Here is a 618-nt window from a genome sequence, read left to right as displayed (position 1 = left end):
TATTAAATTTTCAAAGTTTTCTATCCAACCCAAAAATTTTTTCGTTATTTTAAAAAAAAATACTTAGAAAATATGAAAATTTCATTTGTCTATAAATAGCTCAAAAAAAGTCGAAACACTTTGAAAATTTAACCCTGTATAGACAACGCTAATATAAACATCTGTTGCAAATTTCAAGTGCTTACAATAATTATTTTTAGAGTTACAGTAAAATTAAGTTTTCGTTTTTGTCAAAAATTGGTTTTGCGTAAAAATTCGCGTTTTTCCGTTATTTTTTTAAGGTTTTTCCTGCCGCTTTTGAAAAGTATTGGGAAATTTTCACTTTTGACCCCCCAAAGTACCAACTAGATTCACTTTCCTTTCAGAAAAGGTACAACTTTTGAAAATCGAAGCATTTTTACTGCTCCAAAAGTTGTCGTCAGACACAAAAAAAAAAAAAAAAAAAAACACATCATTGTAAAATCAATACATTCATCACTTCGTTCAGAATCTAATAAAAAAAAAAACACACATCATTGTAAAATCAATACATTTTGTTTATATGACCAATGGCCCAGCTATTTTGTATTGAGTTATTAAAGTTTTCATTATGATTATTACACAATAATAACCATGATC

Source organism: Acyrthosiphon pisum, chromosome X (genome assembly GCF_005508785.2).
Source record: "Acyrthosiphon pisum isolate AL4f chromosome X, pea_aphid_22Mar2018_4r6ur, whole genome shotgun sequence".
In the NCBI taxonomy this organism is placed as follows: Eukaryota; Metazoa; Arthropoda; class Insecta; order Hemiptera; family Aphididae; genus Acyrthosiphon; species Acyrthosiphon pisum.
The sequence above is the reverse complement of the archived record's forward strand: the minus strand, read 5'-3'. Positions refer to the sequence as shown.